The following is a 17,162-nucleotide window of genomic DNA, read 5'->3' as shown; positions in this document are numbered from 1 at the left end:
GAACTTATTGTCTTTTTTGATTGCAATGTTTAATAAAATTATCCTGAAGAGAGAAACAAGGTTGAAAAATAAGCATCTCAAATGCCTTTTTCCTAAGTATAGCAGTAAGAATACACCGATGAATTATCTATATACCTTTGGCTTGTAAATGCAATACAACTGCAGAATCTAGACAGGATATCATGAAAAGTCATGTTTTTTTGTTGTTGTTTTGTTTTTACAAAATCAGTGGTTTGGATACAAATGACTTAAGTAGAGGACGAATTTATCTAGATGTATTTATAATGTCAATATTTTATTTTTTATTAGAGTTATCAATTTGTCAAATTTTGGAGGAATTGTGTGTAATTTTAAGTATTAGAACCCATTCCATATAACATCTTCAAGTCACATTTAATATATGTTAAAGCTGATACTTCTGAAAGAATTTAGTTCCAACATCTAAGAAATGTGACACTGTGGTTAGGTTCATAGACATTTAATATTTTTGTTTTCTTGGAGAATTGATTACTTAATGCCACTCTTATACCTTGTTCTGAAATCTTGTCTGAAATTACTGTAGTTGCTCCACTTTTTCTTAAGTACTGTTAAATATTTCATAGTCTTTACTCTGACTCTATTAAAGTCTTTATATTTAAAATGGGTTTCTATAGAAAAGAAAATTCCCATATGTTAGTATGTTTAAACCATTCACATTTACATATAATTTCTTGTTTTTTCTGTTTCTCCAGAGAAGATAGACTTATAAAATCATCAATAACTAAGCACTGAGCTTGAGTGCTGCCAGGGGACTTTTATATTTTAAGCAGAACATTATAAACCATCAATCAGTTAGTTAACCCACTGTGAGGACGTGGTTGGAAAGTCTGTAAAAAGGATTCTCCAAAAGGCTGGGGGCCGAGGGGGACCTTGCCAAAGGCGGCAGCCCCTGCCTTGACTTTTCCAAACAAGTCTGAGCCCCAGGTGTTTTACTTGAATCTCTATGTTTAGTCTTTACACCCGACCTTGAAGAAGCATGTGCTTTCTCAAGGATACTCACCCTGCTGATTGTATCTAGAAGTTAATTTTAGTTCAAGCTGTTGCTACAGTAAAAGCCTAAGGATGCAGGCCAATGGGACTATCCAGTTCCTTTATCTAGGCAGTCCCTTAGCCCTCTCTTTCACAGAAACGTGTGTCAGAGTAACCCATTCATCCGTCACTCAGGGTCTGTTGGCCAGTCCCAGCAACCACGCCCCTTTTTGGTGACCAAAAGTGAAAAACAGACTTTCAGGGGTTCCTGGAGATAAACATAGAGCTTACCCAATCCAGTTGCACTTCCCTGGCACATTCACTATGAGTCCGTGATCAATCATGTTATCAATTAAACAATATATTATCTACATATAACTCATGACTGATACACATGTGTGTGGGTCAAGTATAAAGAAAAGCATGCAAATGGTAAACACAGTATGCAGAGTTACTAGCTCTTAAAAGAAATGGAGAGGGTAGGATTTGGGGCAAGAACATGGATGTTTTCTAGGATATTGGTTATGATCAATTTCTTAAGCTATGTAGCAGACATAGGTCTGTTTCCTTTATTAGTAGTCATTATACTCTCATATATGTTATAAATATCCTAATATTCTTGTATTTATTATTTTCTATGTACTAATATGTTTTGTGTATATTAACTCCTTTTATTCTCATAATGATACTGTGATATTCATTTCACCAAAGTGCAAACTGAAGTTTAGGGAGGGCAAGTAATCTCCTGATACCACAGAGTTAGTAAGTGTGTCACCCAGTGTGACAATAAATTAGATAAAGTCCCCCAAACAAGCTATCTTCAGTTTGAAATTTTAGGGGATTGGCACTGTATTATGAATTCTGATTTTGGGTTACCAAATGAGGTTCTGATTTTGGGTCACTTCATCTTTATAAAATGGGATAACTTTAGACTTTACTACTATTATAAGCATTTTGAAAGGTAGAGTTTATAACTAAACTGATTAGATCAAAAAATATAAAAGTCAAAATTTTAAGAAACAATGAAATACAATTGGGGTAGTGGGATAAGTCTAAATAAAAAGCAATTTTTAAATATATATTAGCCAAATGGAAAAATTAAAGTATGAAAATAGTTAAGAAAACAGTACATTTTATTCACAGATATAATATGGGTGAGTGATACACAAACTTTGGAAAAGAAAAAATAGTTTAATTTATTTGGAAAAATGCCCTTGCCATTCCATTTGCTGATAGAGAGAAAGAAAAACTATGAAGGTGATGATTTTTTTAAAGCTTCACTTTTATATGAAAAACTGCTTGCAAGTACATTTTTGTAGAAGAATAACTGCTAAAAACAACTGTGGAAAGCCACCATGGGTTGTCATGTTTGGAGATCATTGTCACATCACCCAGGCTTACAAGCTGTTTCTCCTCATACTCTTAAGAGTGTTGGATAAGGGAAAGTTACTACATTACTTAACCTGTAATTTCACCCATTTCTGTGTAATAAGAATCTATAATAATATAAAAGTATATTTAAATATGATTATGCTATTTGGTTGAATAACAATCTCAGTACTAAGCTGGCTAGAACTTTGGAGCATAGGGGGAAGGCTTTTCATACCTTAAAATTTGTTTTAGCTGGTAATGACTATTTTAATGCATCTCTGACTTATCTACACTAATAAAAGAGAAAAATGGTAATTGGCGTACGGCGATACCGTTTTCATTGGCTAATCAGGGCTATATGCAAATTAACTGCCAACTAAGATTGGCAGTTAACTGCCAACAAGATGGCGGGTAATTTGCATATGTAGGCACAATGCAGGGAGGCGAAAGGGAAAGCAGGAGGAAGCCCCCTGCCACTGACAGTGATCGGAAACCCAGGGGGGAGCTAAGAGCTGGGGGGCAGGGCAAAGGTGGCCCTGGGGCCACCTTTGCCCTGCCCCCCAGCCATGATCGGAGAATCAGGCGCCTTTGCCGCCCTGGCCAGTGATAGCAGGAAGTAGGGGTGGAGCCAGCGATGGGAGCTGGGCACGGTCGAAGCTGGCAGTCCCAGGAGCTAGGGGTCCCTTGCCTGGGCCTAAAGCAAAGCCCACGATCGCGGCGTCCCCCGCTGCCACTGTAGGTCCCCGCTGCCCGGGCCAGATGCCTAGGCCAGAGGCATTAGGCCTGGGCAGGGGCGGAGCCTGCAACCGCGGGGAGCTGGGAGTCCCCTGCCCAGGCCTGACACCTCTGCCGGAGGCCTCAGGCCTGGCCAAGGGGCCGATCCAGTGATTGGTGATCGGAGGGTGATGAGGGTCAACCCCTGAGGGCTCCCAGTATGTGAGAGGGGGCAGGCTGGGCTGAGGGACACTCCCCCCCCCCACACCCAGTGCACGAATTTTGTGCACCGGGCCCCTAGTCTCAAACTAAAAGCATATGTATTAATATGAGATTATTATTATTGTTACCTTCTGAAGGTAATATTTTGGAATGAATATCCTAATATATAAAAAGCCACGGGCCATCACGACTGAAACAACCGAATGGGCAACTAAATGCTGAGTGGGGCAACCAGGTCAGCAGGGTGCGGTTAGTGAGGGACGACCAAATGACTGAGCATCAGGTTGCATGCGACAAGCAGGCTGGCATAGGGGGGCAGTTGGGGGCAACCAGGCTGACGGAAGGGGGGGGCAGTAAGGGCCGACCAGGCCAGTGGGGGGCACTTAGGGGTGACCAGGCCGGTGGAGGTGGGGGCAGTTGGGGACGATCAGGCAGGCAGGCAGGTAAGAAATTAGGAGCTAGTGGTTCTGAATTGTGAGAGGGATGTTAGCTGCCAGTTTAGGCCCAATCCTTGGGACCGGCAGTCAGACATCCCCCAAGGGGTCCCAGATTGGAGATGGTGCAGGCTGGACTGAGGGTTTACCCCGTCCATGCAAGAATTTCATGCACTGGGCCTCTAGTATTGTATAATATATTATATATTATAATAGAGTAAATATATTATATTTATTGTATAAATATTTTTAAAAATTGTTATCTCTAATAATTCCAGTAGCTATATCTAAACTATAGAAAAAGTACAATGGCAAGAACCTTGTGCTTTATGACAATCATATGAGTTAAACATGGTAAATCATAATTTATAGATAAAAAAATTGCAAAAAGAAGTGAAGTATGGGCTATTCAGGAAATCACTTACATCGCTGTAAACAGTAAGTATGCACACCATATGCAGACCCGGCCTGCTGGATTACAAGAGCCTTGGCTGACACACATTGGCCGGCGGTTGGGTTGGAGCAGCAGGGAAAGCAGAGTTGGGAGGACACAGCAAGGTGTTCCTGTGTCTGCACAAGAACAAGGAAGCCGAGGCACACATGTGGGATTGAGCTCATACTGTGGACGGCCAGAAGCCAAAGATGCATTTTGCACTTCTGTTGTAAAATGGTCTGTCTTACCTAGTCTTCAAAATAGTCACTTTAAATTTGCACATAAACTTAATAGATTTTAAAGCCCTTGAGTTCTATCAACCAGCGCCCCTTACTGTCCCAGGATCCTAGTGCATAAATTAAGCCTAGGAATAAAATTGCATGAGTTTGCTGTGAAATATGCAGACAACATGCAAACCCTTGTCCATGTAAAATACAGCAGGATTCATTGTCTCAGGCAACATGATACATTAAATAATAGGGCAGGCCATAACAGCACACCTTGGTAACTAAATTGGTTTTAGCTCTTAAATAATAATCTAAAATGTACCTCTTACAAAAGTTCATAATTAGTCAAAATTATTAGCAATCTTATTAAAGTGCATTTTCTTTTCTTTTTTTGTGTGAATTCTCACCCAAGGATATTTTTTCCATTGATTTTTAGAGAGTGGAAGGCAGGGGGAGAGACAGAGAGAGAAACATCGATGTTAGACAAGAGAGAGACATGGATTGGTTGTGTCCCACACACGCTCCGCCAGGGGCCCAGGGATGGAGCCTGTAACCAAGGCACTTGCCCTTGACCAGGATCAACTCATGACCCTTCAGTCTGAGGCCAATGCTGTAACCACTGAGGTACCGTCCAGGCAAAGAACATTTTCTTTCTTGTCCTAATAGTATACATACAAATCACTCGAGAATTTTATCCCACTATGATAATCAGTCCATAAAAGATTTGGTTAATGCTAGGGTGTTTCATGTAAAAGAAAATTGTACATAAATTTTAAAATTCAACCAACATTAGGATCTTGTAATTCTGGATTAAAGACAACTAATTTAGAACCAATAAGTGATGAAATTGAGCAGTATAAACATACATTTAAGTAATTAATTATTATTTTACTTTTGTAACTATTTCACCAAAATTAGCCTACCTTGTGACTTTATGTATGCAAGAAATAGTGTTTATATTAAATATGAAACATAATATATTGATTATTCCTTGGCATCATATATAACATACAAAAACTTGTACCATTTTGCAAGGAAATTTCTTTGATTGAATTAATAATAACATTAAAAATAAACAGACAAAAACAACCTTTGGGCAACACTGGTAATGTTTTTCATTTTATTTCCTAGTCATCTTTAAACTTTCTGCCCTCTCATGTGGTTGATTTAAAAGTTAAAACCACAAAAAAGCCAATAGAGTATTCACTAGAATTTTCACCTTCACAGCATCACTCAGTTAATAATGTGTTGACCACTATTTCAAAGTGAGTTGAAATGTGTCCTGGCAAATGATAGAACAAATGTTCCAAATGACTAACGCATTCATCTGTTCAGAATTAGACTATTTAACCCTCTTATACTGGGGTCCTTATCAAAGTCTTTGCCTCTAGAAGATCACACATGTTCTTATTCTAATGGCCTAAAATGAAATTTTTATAAAGGTAAGATTACAGACAATAAAGAGAAAAAGGCATGTTACATTAGAATTAAAAAGACATTGCAAATGCACAGAAAGAACCTAAATGAACTCATTAGTTGTAAAGTTTGATAGCCAGAACTGTTCCTCACAGCTGGTATACTGTAGGGTGATTGTAAATTTTGCATGGGTTTGAGTTAAAACAAGAAGTACAAGGGCCAGTCATTTTCTTCCTCTTGACCTAATCTTAAAACTGGAAGAGTTATGCAGCCAGTTCATTTTGTCTTAGTATTCGTTTATGAAAACAGTGTTTGGCAAGTGGTTTCAGTTCTCTACCATTTCCTTTCTTTCTAGCTTATTTTTACTCTTAATATAGAGGATTGAGTTGAGGAGATAGATCATTCATATAAGAGCACCTTTAAATCACTGCATAGTTGCTTTAATAAAGATAAATTCAAAATAAGTGCTACAACTTATAATGCTTATGTCAAAGCTTTCTAGAATATAGGCCTGTGTGCACTCTAATTGAGTGCAATCCTAGACTTCTTTTCAGCTGAGGTAGAGAAAGAAAAAAAACACAAACACAGAGAATAAAATGAGAGGAAAAGAGAGAGAGGTCAGGGAACATGTATGTACCACCTTCCTTTTTGTGGAACAGAAATATAAGTGAAGTATGTTCTCCCATGCAGTGGGCTCCCTTTTCTCTTTGTGATGGCTTCTTGTGCTGTGCGGAAGCTTTTTATTTGCTGTAGTCCCATTTGTTTATGTTCTCCTTGGTTTTCCTTGCCCGAGGGGATGCATCCACAAACATATTGCCACGAGCGATGTCTGAGATGTTGCTGCCTAAGTTTTTTTCTAAGACTTTTATGGTTTCAGGACTTACATTTAAGTCTTTTATCCATTTTGAGTGTATTCTTGTGCATGGTGTAAGTGGGTAGTCTAGTTTCTTTACTCTTTTCTTTTTTTTTTTTTTTTTGCATGTAACTGTCCAATTTTCCCAACACCATTTATCGAAGAGACCATCTTTACTACATTGCATACTCTTACCTCCTTTGTCAAATATTAGTTGATTGTAATGGCTACAGTGAATTTCTGGGGTCTCTGTTCCGTTTCATTGGCCTATATGCCTGTTCTTGTGCCTGTACCAGGCTGTTTTGAGTACAGTGGCTTTGTAGTGTAACATGATATCTAGTATTGTGATTCCTCAAACTTTGTTCTTCTTTCTCAAGATTACTGAGGCTATTTGGGGTATTTTTTGTTTCCATATAAAATTTTGGAGTGTTTGTTCTCCACATGTGAAATACGCTGTTGGTATTTTAATAGGGTTTACTATGAATCTATAGATCGTTTTGGGTAGTATGGATATTTTAATGATACATCTGATAAGGAGTTAATTTTCAATATATATAAGGGACCCATACAGCTTACCAAAAGGAAGACAAACAATCCAATTAAAAAATTGGCAAAGGACCTAAATAGACACTTCTTCAAAACAGGCATTCAGAAAGCCAAGAGACATATAAAAAAATGCTCAAAGTCACTAATCATCCAGGAGATGTAAATTAAAATGACAATGAGGTATCACCTCACACATGTCAGAATGGCTATCATCAACAAATCAGAAACAACAAGTGCTGGTGAGAATGTGGAGAAAAAGTTACCCTAGTGCACTGCTGGTGGGAATGCAGACTGGTGCAGCCACTGTGGAGAACAGTATGGAGTTTCTTAAAAAATTAAAATTGGAACTCCTATTTGACCCAATGATCTCACTTCTAAGAATATATATATATATATATATATATATATATATATATATATATATATACATATATATCCTAAGAAACCAGAAACACCAATCAGAAAGGATATATTCTTCCCTATATTCATAGCAGTGCAATTTACAATAGCTAAGATTTGGAAATAGCCAAGTGTCCACCAGCAGACGAATTTATTTTTTAAAAAAAAAGCTGTCATAAATTTATACAATGGAATGTTATGCAACTGTAAAAAAAGATGAACTCTTACCGTTTGCAACAGCAAATGGAGGGGCCTGAAGAGTATTATGCTAAGTGAAAGAAACAAGTCAGAGAAAGGTAAGTATCACATGATCTCATTCATATGTGGAATCTAGTTAACAAAATAAACTGATGAACAAAATAAATGCAGAGACATAGAAGCATGGAACAGACTGAAGAATTTCAAAGGTAAGGTGGGGGTGAGGGGTAGGTATTGAGAGATTAACTTGGGAACTTATATGCCTAACCTATGAACAAGGCAATAGGCTGGTGAAGGCTTGGGAGGAGTGTGTGTAAGGTGGAGGTGGTCAGTGGGGAAAAAAAAACAAAGGAGACATCTGTAATACTTTCAACAATAAAGATAAAGTTAAAAAGAAAAACAAAAACAATGTTATGAAAAAAAAGAAATAGTGAAATTTAAGCATATTTTTGACTGTAGCATTTCTCATAAAATTCTGGAAGATGATCACAACATTTATTTCTTAAAATTTAAAATTAATTTACAAATGGAAACAGTAATAAAGAGCAACAAGAAATAAAGCAAGAAAACATATTGAAACTGGCTTTGTAATACCACATTCAACAATTAATTTTGAATATATATTTCCTTAGAACTATTCAGTGACATCTTTACATAAACAGTAACTATGCCAAAAATTTTAGTAGGCAAATATATTTAAAAAGTGGCCATTTCAAATGTCTTCTCTTTTATTTCTCTTTAGTCACTAGTTAATACTCTTATGCCTTCTAACTAAAAATAATATCTGATATATGACTTGTAACTTTTTAAAACTTTTTATTTCATTTATTGGGGTGACAGTGATTAACAAAACTATACATAACACATCATCTGTACACTATATTCTGTATTCACCTCCCCAAGTCAAGTCTCCGTGTTTCACCATTTATACCTCCTACACCTGTTGTCCCTGTCCATGAGTTTTTTTTCTCATTTTTTTTTTCTATTTTGCTTAATCCCTCTACTGAGGGATTACTGCTCTCTATGAGTCTGTCACTGTTTTGGTTGTTGTATCATTTTGTTCATTAGATCCCAGGTATGAATGAAATTATATGGTTTTATCTTTCTCTGACTGGCTTATTTCACTGCATATGATGCTCTTCAGATCTATCCATGCTGCCCCAAAGGGTAAGATTTCGTTCACTTTCACAATTGAGTAGTATTCCATTAAATGTGTCAGCTTTTTTCTCCGCTCACCCACTGATGTATACTTGGCTGCTTCCAAATCTTGGCTATTGTAAATAACACTGCAATGAACATTGGGAGATATATATATATATATATATATATATATATATATATATATATATTCAAATTAGTGTTCTGTGTTTCTTCAGATAAATTCCCAGAAGTAGAACCACTGGGTCATGAGGAAGTTCCATTTTTAATTTTTTGAGATAGCTCCACTTTCTCCAGTGGCTGCACCAGTCTGCATTCCCATCAACAGTACACCATGGTTCACTATTTTCCACATCCTCACCAGCACTTGTTTGTTGATTTATTGACGATAGGTATGAGGTGATATCTTATTGTGGTCTTAATTTTTATGATGATTAGTGATGATATCCATATGTCCTCTTTAGAGAATTGTCTATTCCTGTCCTTTGCCTATTTTTATTTATTTTTTATTTTTGACAGTACTATCAATGTCCCCTATTTTCCCACTCTTTGCCCCTTCCACCCAGCCCCCACCCTACCCCAGGCCTTTTCAAAGTGGCTGGAAAAAAAAAAAAAAAAAGGAGCTCTTACCCTTTGTCCATTAACTAATTGGATTGGTTGAGGGTTTTTTGGTATTGAATTTTGTAAGTTCTTTAGAATTTTTGGATATTAACCCTATTTATCTTGATTTTTGTTAATATTCAGATATTTTTAGAGTGGTTTCTCTTCAGATTTTTTATAATTAATTTTTGCTTTAGCATAGTTTTAGAATGATTACCAAGATAATCAATCAAATTTCTATGCACATATAGCAAGTTTTTTTTTGCTATTAACATTTTGCCTTAGTATATTTGTCCCATTATCACAATTAATAAAATTATATCAATATACTATTAGCTGAAGTTCAGAATTTATTCAGATATCTTCAGTTATTCTCTAAAAGAAACCTGTCTATTTTGCACCATTACTCAATTATTTATTTATATTAGAAGGCACCCTATGGTAGATATTTATTTTATATTTCGCATTATAAACCAATACTATTTTTTTTTACTGCAACTGTTGCAGGTTTGGCCAACTGTAGCTCTTTAAATTGGCTCCTGTGTGGGTGTTTTTCATTAGTTAGTTTGTTTTAGCACTTTCTTACTTTCTAATATATAAGATGATTCAAGTTATCTTGTGTATTTTGACCTTTGTATAAATTTTGTGACAGGTGATTAACTTGGTTATGAAATGTTAAACTTAGTCATATTATCTATACTAATAAAAGCATAATATGCTAATTAGACTTAATGACCTTCCAGGCATCATTCTGGACATCCTTTAGGACAAAGCCGTGGTGGTGGAGGCTGATGCAGAGGAGGTTAAGGGTGATCAGGCAGGCAGCAGAGCAGTTAGGGGGAATCCAGGACAGCAGGCAGAGGCAGTTAGAGGTGATCAGGCTAGCAGGCCGAGGGGTTAGGGGCAATCAGGCAGGCAGGGGAGCAGTTAGGGGCATCAGGCCATCAAGCCCCATCGGGCAGGGGTGATCAGGCAGGCGAGTGGTTAGGAGCCAGTGGTCCTGGATTGGAGAGGGTGCAGGCCAGGCTGAGGGACACCCCCATGCATGAATTTTGTGCACTGGGCCTCTAGTATGTAGATAAGATCCTTGAAAAGCTTAATTTACCCCAATTAAAAAAGCATCAAAATATAGGGTTAAAAATAAACCCTATATTTTGAGAAATAAAAAAATAACATATATTATATTATGGGTTAAATTTTATCCCCCTAAAAGTTATGATAAATTCCTAACCCCCAGTAACTGTAAATGTGACCTCATTGGAAAAGACAATCTTTGTAGATGAAATAACGTTAAAATGAGGAAATACTCATTAGGTTTGGCTCTAATACTTCCTGGTGTCCTTGTAGGAGGAGAAGAAACACAGACACAAGACAGACAGAAGGAAGATAGTATTATGTGAATGAGGACACAGATAAGAGTTATGCTCCCATAAACCGAGGAACACCTGCACTAACAAAAGCTGGGAAAGGCAAGGAGGGATCTGGCCCTGGAAACTTTCCCTGAGCATGGCTCTACCAATCTTAACCTCCGACTTCTGTCCTCCAGAACTGTGAGAGGATAAATGTCGCTGTATGTTGGTTGTACAGGGTACATTGTTAGAGCAGACTAGGAAACTGATAGAATTATTAAATATCAAATTTTGAAATTAGTGTAAAACACAAAATATTACATTTAGTAATATTACATTTAGTAATCTTGGTGATTCAAATATATAAGAAATGCATGACCATAAAAAAATCAGAGTAAAATATATTATTAGAAAGCTTTTGTTTAGTTTACATTCAGTGCTAGGCTCTGTTCTAGTCATTTTTATTGGATTTTGTTACAGTAACTCTGTGATATTAAAGAGTTAATATATTAATTTAATCTCCTTACAAAGTGAAACCTAAAAGAGTTAAATGGTGAGTATCACTAATAAGTATCAAAATCAGAATTTGAATTTTAAACCTAGGCTGTTTGACATCATAATCAATAAACCTAAATATCTCTCTCTCTCTCTCTTTTTCCATCTCTCTCTCTCTCCCCCCCTCTCTTTCTTACACACACACACACACACACACACACACACACACACATTACATCTCTGTCTACCTTTGAATTTATCTCATGGTCTTTTTTATCTCAATTTCTTGTTTCTCTAAGACACCAGCATGCTTCAAAGGGAACTTATCCATCATTTTTAACTGTCCATGGAGTATTTATATAAACTGATCATTTATGACCAAAATAAAACTTCAATAAAATTCCTCAAGGAATTTAATATGTTGCATTATTTGACCCCAATGAAAAAACAATTATACGCAACATAATTTTTATATTTTAAAGTTTCTTTTAAAAATGATGTTTTTGTTTATATGTTTGTTTTTACAAAACAGTCATTAGAGCTCTTATAAAGAGAAAGATGTGAAACTTAAAATTTCAGACTACTTAGCAAATTGCCAAATACTAAATATTAAAACCTATGATAAATGCCTGGGGATGATCTTAGAGATAAACTGGAGCTTTAAATACTCTTAATATTTTAAAAAATCAGAAAAAAATAAGTTAACTATATGTTCAGCTCAATTACTTGTTGGGAGAGAGAAACAATCCTTTATTAGTGAAAGGGATCAAGAAACATATTACACATTTAAAACATGTTACTTTAGTTAGGTGTATTATAAGGGGTATATTTAAAGTTGTGTGTGTAGTTGTATTACACGAAGGATGCTACATTAACTTGGAGATTACAAACAGGCAAACTGTTACTATCCTTGGCACAAAGATAGGAGGGAAGGGAGTGGTAGAAAAATACTATCAGAAAAAGTTGTGAAAATAGGCCTTTAGGAATTAGTAATTCTCCAGGGAGGAAGCTGAGAAAATAGGAACCTCAACCTTACTCTTTCCTCACTCTGACCTTCTACTTGGAATGCTAATTGGACCAACCCAACCCAAACCAGAAAATGTAGAACCCTTTAATGTATTCAATACAAGTGAGCCTCTAGGAGAGAGAGATGAGCTGTTTAACAGATGGGCAGTGGGTTTGAAGGGAAAAAGTTGAGTAAATTGTTGTATATACTGGAGAATAGCCTCTCTGAATTCTGACTGATTAAGCCTAGTGGTCACATTGGCAGAGTTTAACAGGAATAAAACTGCTGGAGCCTCACTGCACTATCTACACTAATAAAAGACAAAGATGCTAATTGACCGTACCCTCTCTATGCTCCACGCCATGCCCATCAGCCAATCAGAGAGATTATATGCAAATTAACCCAACCAAGATTGCGGCCAGCAGCCACGGAGCTGTAGCAAGCAGGAGGCTTGGTTGCCCGGGCAATGGAAGAAGCCAAGCTTCCTGCCTGCCCTGAGCTTTCTGTGGCCTCTGCTCATGGCAACAAAGTTTCAGTTAGAGAAGATAAATAAATCCCAGATACCTGTTTCCAGCCAGCCTCCACTGGGAGCTAGAGGGGCTGAGGACTGTGGCAAACAGCCATCATCCCCTCACCCAGGTTGGCCATACCCTCATGGGGTGAGGGTCCCTGCTGGGCGGCTTGGCTAGCCTGAAAATAGTCATCAGCCCCTCACCCAGGCTTGCCAGGCACACCAGCAGTATCCTCCACCTTGAAGGGGCTGTGGCCAGTCTGCAAACAGCCCTCAGCCCCTCACCCAGGCTGGCTAGGCACCCCAGGGGTGACCCCCACCCTGAAGGGGCTGTAGCCAGCCTGCAAACAGCCATAAGCCACTCACCCTGGCTGGCCACACCCTCAATGGGGTGAGGGTCCCTGCTGGGGGCTTGGCCAGCCTGCAAACTGCATTCAGCCACTCACACAGACAGGCAGGAACCCCAGCAGAAACCCCCCACCATGAAAGGAGTGTGGCCAGGCTGAAAACGGCACATAGCCCCTCACCCAGAATTGCCAGACACCCCAGTGGGGACCCCCACAGTGAAGGTGCTGTGGCTAGCCTGCAAGCAGCCATCAGCCCCTAAACCAGGCTGGCCAGGCACCCAGCAGGACCCCCACCCTGAAGGGGTTGTAGCCAGCCTGCAAACAGCCATCAGCCACTCACCCAGGCTGGTCAGGCACTCCTATATAATAAAAGGGTAATATGCAAATTGACCCCAAAAGCAGGAGGACTGGGAATGACTGGTCACTATGACACACACTGACCACCAGGGGGCAGATGCTCAATGCAGGAGCTGCCCCCTGGTGGTCAGTGTGCTCCCACAGGGGGAGCTCTGCTCAGCCACAAGCCATGCTGACAGCCTCAAGTACAGCAGTGGTGGTGAAAGCCACTCCCACCTCCTCAGCAACACTAAGGATGTCAGACTGCAGCTAGGCCTGCTCCCCACTGGCAAGTGGACATCCCCCGAGAGCTCACGGGCTGCCAGAGGGATGTCTGACTGCGAGTTTACACCCAATCCCCCAGGGAGCGGGCCTAAGCTAGCAGGTGGTCATCCCCCGAGGGGTCCCATACTGTGAGAGGGCACAGGCTGGGCTGAGGGACCTCCCCGAGTGAACAAATTTTTGTGCACTGGGCCTCTAGTTTTAAATAAACTCCTTTAACTCCCATCTCTCTTCTGTCACAGTTTCAGCCTCCCAATAAATGAATTATACAATATTCTGCAGGAGCAAGAGTTGGGAATTCTATGGAGTACAAGAAGATTCAGGGTATTTCAATCCTATTTTTTCAGCTCCACACTGACCTTTTGTTGAAGGAACTAATTCTTGTGACTTTCTGGAGTTTTGTGATTCAATCAGATTGCTTCTGGCTGAAATTTCAATTTGGATAGGTCTGTAAAATTTTATATGTTTTTATCCGCTTGCTGTTTAAAAATGTAGTTGATATTTTCTTTATTTACTTCTTTATTACTTATAATTTTCTTGTAGTTTAAACCCATTTACTAAAATGTAATATAGCTTCAAAAGAGGTAGATATAAAAAAGTATTTCACACTGTCATCTTTAATCTAAGAGCATGTTTTCTTTTTTTTTTTTAATATATTTTATTGATTTTTTACAGAGAGGAAGGTAGAGAGATAGAGAGTTAGAAACATCGATGAGAGAGAAACATCGATCAGCTGCCTCCTGCACATCTCCCACTGGGGATATGCCTGCAACCCAGGCACACGCCCCCAGCTGGAATCGAACCTGGGACCTTTCAGTCCACAGGCCGACGCTCTATCCACTGAGCCAAACCGGTTTCAGCCTAAGAGCATGTTTTAAAAATATACTATTGCCTCCAGCATTTGATGGGTGCTTACCACAGAAAAAGAACAAGGCTCTATCTAATAGCTAATCTAATAAAAGAGAAACATGCAAATTGATCACACCTCCACTACACCCCAAGCCATGCCCACCAGCCAATCAGAGCAACTGTAGGCAAATTAAACCCAACCAAGATGGCGGCCGGAAGCCATGGGATCTAGAGCAAGCAGGAGGCTTGGTTGCTTTGGCAATGGAGGAAGCCAAGCTTCCCGCCTGCCCTGACTGGCTGTGGCCTCCTCTCAAGGCAACAAAGGTTTAGTTAGAGAAGATGAACAAATCCCAGATACCTGCTTCCAGCCAGTCTCCACTGGGAGCTTGGGTGGCTGGGGGCCATGGCCAGCATGCAAACAGCCATCAGCCCCTCACCCAAGCTGGCCACACCCTCATGGGGTGAGGGTCCCTGGTGGGGGACTTCATCACCCTGCAAACAGCCATCAACCACTCACCCAGGCTGGTCAGGCACCCCAGCAGGACCCTCCATCCTGAAGAGAGTGTGGCCAGCCTGAAAACAGCCCTCAGCCCCTCACCCAGGCTGGCCACACACCCAGCAGGACCCCCACTCTGATCCAGGACACCCTTCAGGGCAAACCAGCCGGCTCCCACCATGCACCAGGCCTCTCCTATATAATAAAAATGTAATATGCAAATTGACCCCAAAAGCAGGAGGACTGGGAATGACTGGCCACTATGACACACACTGACCACGAGGGGGCAGACGCTCAATGCAGGAGCTGCCCTCTGGTGGTCAGTGTGCTCCCACAGGGGGAGCTCTGCTCAGCCACAGTGGGCTGACGGCTGCCAGTACAGTGGTGGTGGTGGGAGCCTCTCCTGCCTCCTCAGCAGCACTAAGGATGTCCGACTGCAGCTTAGGTCTGCTCCCCGCTGGCAAGTGGACATCTCCTGAGGGCTCCCGGGCTGCCAGAGGGATGTCTGACTGCCAGCCTAGGCCCAATCCCCCAGGGAAGCGGGCCTAAGCCAGTAGGTGGACATCACCCAAGGGGTCCCAGACTGCGAGAGGGCACAGGCCTGGCTGAAGGACAGCACCCCCTCCCTTCCGAGGGCACAAATTTTTGTGCGCCGGTCTTCTAGTAATTATATAAAGCTACTATCACTTTTTTGGAGCTGGAATCTACCCTAATAAAAGAGAAAAATGGTAATTGGCGTATGGCGATACCGTTTTCATTGGCTAATCAGGGCTATATGCAAATTAACTGCCAACTAAGATTGGCAGTTAACTGCCAACAAGATGGCGGTTAATTTGCATATGTAGGCACAATGCAGGGAGGTGAAAGGGAAAGCAGGAAGAAGCCCCCTGCCACTGACAGTGATCTGAAACCCAGGGGGGAGCTAAGAGCTGGGGGGCAGGGGAACCCTGCCCCCCAGCCATGATCGGGGAATCAGGCGCCTTTGCCGCCCTGGCCAGTGATATCAGGAAGTAGGGGTGGAGCCAGCGATGGGAGCTGGGCACAGTCGAAGCTGGCAGTCCCAGGAGCTAGGGGTCCCTTGCCTGGGCCTAAAGCGAAGCCCACGATCGCGGCGCCCCCCGCTGCCACTGCAGGTCCCCGCTGCCCAGGCCGGACGCCTAGGCCAGAGGTGTTAGGCCTGGGCAGGGGCGGAGCCTGCAACCGCGAGGAGCTGGGGGCCTCTGCCTGAGGCCTCAGGCCTGGTCAAGGGGCCGATCCAGTGATTGGTGATCGGAGGGTGATGAGGGTCAACTCCTCTGGCCGAGGCATCAGGCCTGGGTTGGGGGCGGAGCCGGGGATTGGGGGGATATGATGGTCCCCTTGCCCAGGCCTGAAGCCTGGGTCAGAGGCGTCAGACTTGGGCGGGGGGGTGGAGCAAGTGATCAGAGGGAGATGGGGGTCCCCTGCCCAGGCATGATTCCTGGGCCAGAGGCCTCAGGCCTGGGCGGGGGCCAGAGCCAGTGATCGGGGGGAGATGGGGGTCCCCTGTCCAAGCCTGACACCTCTGGCGGAGGCGTCAGGCCTGGGCAAGGGGCCGATCAGGCGATCGGAGGGTGGTGGGGGTCTACGCCTCTGGCTGGGGCATCAGGCCTGGGCAAGGGGCAGAGCCAGCAATCGGAGGAGTCTGGGGGTCCCCTCTCCAGGCCTGATGCCTGGGCCAGAGTCATCAGGCCTGGGCTGGGGGCAGAACCAGTGATGGGGGGAAATGAGGGTCCCCTGCCCAGGCCTGACGCCTCTGACAGAGGCGTCAGGCCTGGGCAAGGGGCCGATCCTGTGATTGGAGGGTGATGGGGGTCAACGCCTGAGGGCTCCCAGTATGTGAGAGGGGGCAGGCTGGGCTGAGGGACACTCCCCCCCCCCACCCAGTGCACGA

The sequence above is a fragment of the Myotis nattereri genome (assembly GCF_964212035.1).
Source record: "Myotis nattereri genome assembly, chromosome: 3".
Classification (NCBI taxonomy): Eukaryota; Metazoa; Chordata; class Mammalia; order Chiroptera; family Vespertilionidae; genus Myotis; species Myotis nattereri.
This window is presented reverse-complemented; position numbering follows the sequence as displayed.